Here is a 7424-nt window from a genome sequence, read left to right on the forward strand (position 1 = left end):
AGCATTCTAATGTTGTGTTGTTAGTATTGACAAACAAATTCGTAGACAGAGTTTAATGATGTAATTGGAATAGTTCTCCTTTGAAACTACTTCTTCTAAAATTTCTTTCTTTCATTTGATTTGATGATGGAGAGCCCACATAAGTATTCTTATTAAGTCTTTTGCCGATGAACGAATAAGTGATGAGACCAAGTGGTTCTCTCGGAGGCCAGAGATGGTTTTTAAGTGTCGGTCACGCCTAGGGTACTCTCTCGGAGCGTGACAATTAAATAGTTTCGTGGGGTAATAGGACACATTCAAAGTTAAGGTATCTTTTTGAAAAAAATGGGACAACTTGAGTGGTGTGTTTATGTCTTTTCTCTTATGTATAATTCAACTATATTTAGCTTTTTGAGTGTATTATATTATATAATTAGTATATAAGTAAGTTATATTCAATTTTTTTAGTGTATCATAATATTTAATCGATGTATACTTTCTATGATTATTGGCTACTTTTTAGATAGTAAAAACATTTCTATATTTATTGTAAACTAATTACTACTTTATTGTATATATTCGAAACTATCTCTATTACATGTATTCATCCTCTCTCTCTCTCCCTAATTGCTCGCTCCTCCCTTTTTCATTCTCCCTCGCCTTTTTGCTCCTTTTAACATGTAGCTATAAGTCATAATTTACTAAATTATAATTTTAAATTTTTAATTAAGTTCAAAATTATAGTTATTTTTGAAGAGAAAAGGATCAAAATAGTCCACTATCTTTGGATTAAAGCTTAAAATGATCCTATATCTTTCATGTAGAGCATTAATAGTCCATGTTCTTTTAAAAAGTAGTCCACTTATAATCCAAGCTCAACTTCCTCAGTTTATTCAATGGAGAAAAGTTACACCCATACACGGGCATTCGAAAGTAGCCAAAATAATACAAACTTAATGCAACAACACACAATTCCTCAAAATTCATCATTCTGTATCGCAGCGCGTTAAGTTGCTAAGACAAGAACAATGTGATTTAATTTAGCATCACAAATCATAGTTGTGAGCTTCCTTCAATACATCCGTTGCATGTTTCATCTGACTTGTGAGTTATGATCAAGTGTAGATATGCTAAACCAATACATAATTGTTAAGTTTTCCACTATTAGTTATTAATGGCTCGATTATCGATTTATCTCTTATGAATAAGATATTGAATGACAAAATCTAAATTCATTTAGCTTTCAACAAAACATAATTATAAAGATAGTTCAGAATGGGATAGTAGACAATATATAAAGAATTAAAGCTAATATAGATAGTGCATACATGCCAGGAGGGGGGTCTCGGCGTAATTGGTAAAGTTGTTGTTGGGGAAACAGTTTCTTTTTGAAATGCAAGGTAAGTGTACATATAATAAACCCTTATGGTCTAGTCCTTCTCCAGACTCCTTGCATAGCGAAAGCTTAGTACATCAGGCTTATGCAAAATTTTTGGTTCTTCTATCTCTTCATTTCCACATATTTACCTCGAACAAATGCACATATTTTATACTGCTAATAACGGCCCATATAGTCAACTTATATCAAATTGTAGTGCACTCAAATGCTTAACTATAAAAAGAGAAAAGGCAAAGCTAAATCTAAGCTAATAATAATAACTGAACAAGTGAAAATATACACAACACAATCTTTTAGACTCTAAGGTCAAGTAAATTTATATACCTAAAGGTAAAATTGTTATTTGATAATTATTATCAGGTTATCGGTTAATTCGCTAGAAAATATCTTAAATCGTTATTAAACTAATAACCCAATAAAAGAAAATTATCGTAACTGAATCGTCCAAATAGTACCTCATAACGATAAATCAATAACATTTTTTCGATTGAATTTTTAACTTCCCTAATATATTTTATTTCTTTGGACTGCGAATCACACTCTACAATATTCTTTTATATTTAATTCTTTTCAAGAAAAGTAAGAAAAAAGAGATCACTCATCCAAATAAGATCAAAAGAGAAGCAAATGCATTATTAAAAAGTGGAAAACGAGAAAGGGGAATGAAGGAAAAACATTTGCACGAAGTACTAATTTAAATAATCTCATATAGAAATCTTAAACAAAACAAAGAAAGGAAAAGAAGAAAAAAAGGAGCGTAAGTTTTTAATACAAAAGTTTATAGTTGTCTTGTGTGTATATTTGATGATTTTTGATTTGACCTAAAAAAAAAAAAGGCATTTATATAGTTTGCTACCCGCAGAAAGACCTAATGGAAGACGCTGTCACTCCCTCTACCGTCTCATGGTCAAAACCATTATTACCGTCGCCTCTTTCCTCCTGACAACGCCATTCTCCATTCTAGAATGACCAAGCATAGACTTGGACTGCACACTCGGCTGTGCTTCCATCTCTCAAGAACAAAGAGACCTTTTACACGGTGTCTTGTGATTAATTAGGGATGTTGCTTCCATCTCTCAAGAACAAAGAGACCTTTAACTACTTCCCCTTTACCTTCGGAAGCAACATCCCTAATTAATCACAACACACCGTGTTTTTCACTTGCAGAGAATTTAATAGTTCGTGGGTTGTTCGATTCAGCTCGGAAAGTGATTCGGAGAATCATCAAGCAATGCCCATCAGTCTCTGAAGCAATCTCTGCTGTTGAATTTTCCATTTCTCGTGGAGTTGAGCCTGACGCAACTAACTATGGTTTTCTAATTCGGCAACTCGTGACATCTGAAGAAACCCACAAGACCGAGGTTGTTTATGTAGATTGCATTTTGAACAGAGGTATTGAACCGAACCATTTTCTATTAAATTCCATGGTGATTTGTTATTGTAAGTTGGGTAAACTGGAGGAAGCTAAGTTGCTTGCCGATAAACTTGTGGATATGAAGTTGATGCTTTGCAGTAGCACGTGTAATGAGCTTATTAAGAGATTTTGTGGCCAAGGTAGAATCTTGGATGGATTTCATGTTTTTGTGAAAGCTATTAATGCTGATGTATTACGCGCTTTCAGTTGTTACAATAAGTTAGTTGATGGTTTGTGCTTCCGTGGGTACTTGGATGAAGCTCTCTATGTGTTTGATGAAATGTGTGATGGAGGGGTACCGCCCACAGTTCATTTGTTTAAAACATTGGTTCTTTCGTTTTGTAAGAGAGGTAGAGTTGAGGAAGCGCAATTGTTGAGCATGGATATGGAGTCTTATGGTTTTGTTTTGGATAAAGTCATGTACACTGCTCTCATCAACGGCTATTCCAAGACCCAGAAAATGAAAACGGCTATGATGGTATTTCTCAAAATGCTCAAGTTGGGTTGTGAACCTGATAAGTATACTTACAACACACTGATAAATGGGTTTACAAACACTAAATGTCACTCTTATACTGCTTTAATCTCTGCACTTTATAAAGAGAATCAGTCAGCAAAAGTAGATGACTTATACAGGAAGATGTTGTACACTGGATTGGTTCCTGATCATGTTCTGTTTTTTACCTTGATCAACAATCATCCAAAAGGGTCAGAGATTAGTCTAGCATGCACATTTTTGCGGGCTATTGCCAAGAACGGTTGTGGTATTGACCTCTCTTACATCCCTAGCCCTACCAGTCGTAAAGTTACTTCAGATATCATGCTTGATATTGATTGTCTCTTGGGAGAAATTGTGGCAAGAAACTTACCTCTGGCTAGTGTTACTTTCAATATATACATGATTGCTTTGTGTCTAGAAGGAGAACTTGATTCTGCTCAGCTTTGCATGGATAAGATGGCAAGCCTTGCTCTTCAGCCTTCACTGTCAGCTTATAATTCCATGATCAAGTGCCTTTACTAAAAGGGACTACATGAGGATGCCAAGTTTCTTGTTGAAGTTATGCAAGATCAAGGTCAAGTTCCAAATCAAGCAACGTTCTTGATTATGGTAAATGAATACTGTAAACAGGGTGACATACAATCAGCACTAGAAGTTCTGGACCAAATGGAAGAGAGTGGATTGAAACCTAGTGTTTCTATATATGACTCCGTCATTGGGTGTTTGGGTAGAAAAAAGAGAATAGACGAGGCCCTTGGAGTTTTCCGGAGAATGCTCGAGGCTGGAATTTATCCTGATAAAACTTTGTTTGTGACAATGATTAATGCTCTATCAAGAAATGGGCGAGCTATTCAGGCCCATGAGCTCTTCGATAAAATGTTGGAAGATGGAGTCCAACCAAGCCACTATGCTTATACTGCTCTTATAAATGGGTTAGTTAAAAAAACCATGATAGAGAAGGGTTGTGTATACCTCGATCGAATGATAGAAGAGGGTTTCATGCCAAATACTGTTCTTTATACTTCTCTTATAAAACAATTCTTAAGGAAGAGAGAGTTTGAATTTGCATTTAAGTTGGTTGATTTGATGGAAAGAAGTGAGATTGAGCGAGACCTGGTAACTTATATTACTTTGGTCAGTGGCATTTCTAGAAATATTAGGTCACTTGATGGGAAAGGGCTTGTTCCACAGAGAAGGTATGAAGAATCTAAGGAAATGTTGTTCCGTCTACTTCATCAGAGTGCTATGTTGCCTAAGGAAACCGGTTTGAAAATCTCAGTTAGCTCTCAGGAACAAATAAAATATCTTGCACTTTGGCTGATAAACAAAGTGAAGAACACTCCCCTTATGCCAAATTTGTACTTGTATAATGGCATAATTTCTGGGTTTTGCTGGTCAGAGAGTATGGAAGATGCATACAAGCACCTTGATACAATGCAAAATGAAGGCATCCAACCAAATCAAGTTACTTTTACTATTCTAATTGATGGGCATTTCCAAAGTGGTGAAATTGATTGTGCTGTTAGTCTTTTCAACAGAATGAATGCAAAGGGTTGTCCTCCAGATAACATCGTCTACAACACTTTAATAAGAGGTCTATGCAGACATGGAAGGCTCATGGATGCTCTATCGCGCTCATATACAATGCTCAAAAAAGGATTGGCCCCTTCTAAGGCATCATATGAAAGTCTTCTCAGTTCTCTTTGTGCTAATAATTGGAGTGTTCATGCACTGAAGATATGTCACGATATGCTTGCCAATTAATATGTCCCTTGTGGCCATAATCTTAAATTGTTGATTTGTATACTAGATGAAGAAAATAAGTGGCACGAAGCTCATTTTATGTATGATTTGCTTCTTAAGAAAAGAAGATTTAGGATGAACTCAAGGTAGAGGTTGGATATGATCTGATATTGTTGGGCTTCCTTCCTTGGTCCGTCTGTATCAACAGAATATGGACTTTTGTGTGGAGCTGCACATTGTAGCTTGTGTACCCTCAGAATTCCCTTTGGTAAATTGTTGTAAACCACCAACTCTGTATTTATTAACTCTGTTTTTTTTGCTTACAATTTCTAATATAGTATGGTATTCTCTTGACTCTAATGTTTGATGACCTATTGAACTGGAGGTTCTCAGGTGTACATAATCCTATTTATTGTTCCTTTTTCAGGAATCTGATATGCCACGTCTATGTACTGGTCGTGTCGAAATTGTGAAGTGGTTGTATGCTATGTGCAGCAGACAACCTTTAGGTAATCCTGGAGGTGTGTTCTCCTGACTATTCGTGTTTAGATTTTGGATAAACTACATAGGCACCCAAATAGGTTAACAGAAGTTAGTGGATCAATTCTGCCACTAGTAAGAAGACTAGATGCTGAACAAAATGTAAATTTTATAGAATGTCTATTGAATGCTTAAATAATTTGATTTGTTTTTTTAGTTTTTCTTTTTGAAAAGAGGAGTCTCCTTATCTTTTTTGTCATTTTCAGTTTTATCACGTTTATTTTTTTGCTAATCCTGAATTGCATCAAAGCACTTACGAGTTCAGAGGCAACAGAAAAAGAAGTGTTATTCTTGGATGAAAGAGTTGGCGTACATTGTCACTGAATAAAGAATCCTCTGGATGGTATGTGCTTTACAAACTCATTGTTGGAGGCCACATATTTGACAGAAAGCCAGAAGAAGTATCTAGAGGCAAGTACTGATGTCTAAGATGACTAGGATGTTGCTGTGGAAAGCTTTGAGGATGGTTCGCTGACCATTGATAAAGAAGATTTTTTGTTGGGAGTGTAATAGAATGCTGTTGTTGGCCAAGATGATGTTATTGCTGACGGAATGAATTATCCGGGATATTTCAGAGGAATTAAGCCATTAATAGTATATGGCGACAAAGTGAAAATTCAACAGGTCTTGTCAGATTTGTTGCTGGACATATTACTGTATGCACCATCACCTGACAGTGAATATCCAACTTCGATCAAGTATAAGCAAATATCTGACGAAGTAACTGTGGGGCATATTGAATTCAGGTACATTCTGTAATTTTCTCATCCTTTTTTATTTAATTTAATTGCTCCACTGGCAGATGAGTTATGAGTTATATTAACATGTTAAATTCAAGAATAGTCACTAAATTTAGACCATTGTATTTGTAAAGTCACAAACTCTTTTTTAATGTTATGGTGGAACGGCAGTAATTTTTATCATGGACAAAATAAAAATCGTTCCGGATTGAAATGGTTGTCTGTATATATGTTGCTGAGGAATTTTTATATAGTTATTTCAGTGATTTCACTGTAAGGCACCAGAGAGGATTGATTTTTCTTTGGTGATGGATGTTTGATGAGAATGAGAAAGGGATACTGTCATGGAGTAAAGGAAGACTGGAAGGTTGACAGCATGGTTGTTTTATGGTTATTTTGGAGGAGATGATGTTGTAGGGAATGTTAGGATTCAGGTTATTATGTGTGGGAAGAAGACTAGGTACTCTTTTTTTTTTTTTCCTTTTCTTATTTCATTTTTTATTTTCATTTTAGCTTTATGGATTTTATTATTTTCCTAATGATTCCATTTGTTGAATTGGAAAATAAGGCCAAATATGTGTCTGTTTATAACATCGAGGGTGTGATTGACTCCAACTATTAACGGAGCGCATTGTCAAATTTCTACTGAATGGCTCTCAAATTGAGAGACTTGCCATTAAATAGAAAGTATACAAATTACATCTCTAGATCCGTCATTCCTATTCTTAAAGATCAGCTATTTTATCCCTGTAAATCTGCTGTGTTACCGTCCTCTAAATCTGCTATATGATCCCTCCAAATCTGCTATTCTATCACGATATTCATTCTCTCTGATTACCACAACATATCTTTATGATTACACTTATATACAACACTATATAGTTACATTAATATATATAATTATTCACTATGTATTCATGATCTATGAGCTGTCCATCATGCTAACATCCCCTCTCAAATTGATACTGGTGGATCAAGAAGCATCAATTTTTCTACTAGAAATTGATGGTGTCCCGAGCATCTTTAATCATCCATTCACCTAACTTTGGAGGATCAGTAGGAGTAGGATCCTACCATTTGTATGGCCCCATAGTTCTTTTTCGGTGACAA

At 35.2% G+C, this 7424-nt stretch overlaps 1 pseudogene; it reads left to right on the forward strand.

Moving 5' to 3' along the window:
* Window positions 1–2343: 2343 nt before the first annotated feature.
* On the forward strand, window positions 2344–7021 carry LOC129895985 (pentatricopeptide repeat-containing protein At5g62370-like; annotated as a pseudogene).
* The last annotated feature ends 403 nt before the right edge of the window (window positions 7022–7424 follow it).

Source organism: Solanum dulcamara, chromosome 7 (assembly GCF_947179165.1).
Source record: "Solanum dulcamara chromosome 7, daSolDulc1.2, whole genome shotgun sequence".
NCBI lineage: Eukaryota > Viridiplantae > Streptophyta > Magnoliopsida > Solanales > Solanaceae > Solanum > Solanum dulcamara.